We start from the raw sequence: 312 nt of genomic DNA, 5'->3' as shown, positions 1-312 counted from the left end.
ATCAGGATCCGGACCCCTGGTACCCACCTCGCGGTTCTGGTCTCGGTTCCGACACCGAGCGGCCCGGGAACCCCTCCCCTCACCCGGGCGGACTAGTGGGCCGGGCCCTCACCATCCACGACCTGACCTTGAGCTCTCCCGCCCACACATACCCTTCCCCCGCCTCCACTTCCCCGAAGTTCCGAGGGGAGAGCGGAGACCCGTCCGACGCCCCTTCCTAGAGATGGGGAAACCGAGGCCGGAGCCCGGGAGTGGGAGGCAAGGGCACCCAGAGCGCCGGGCACAGCGCCCGCCCGGGGCCCAGGGCTCTCC

Source organism: Myotis brandtii, unplaced genomic scaffold (genome assembly GCF_000412655.1).
Source record: "Myotis brandtii unplaced genomic scaffold, ASM41265v1 scaffold560, whole genome shotgun sequence".
In the NCBI taxonomy this organism is placed as follows: domain Eukaryota; kingdom Metazoa; phylum Chordata; class Mammalia; order Chiroptera; family Vespertilionidae; genus Myotis; species Myotis brandtii.
This window is presented reverse-complemented; position numbering follows the sequence as displayed.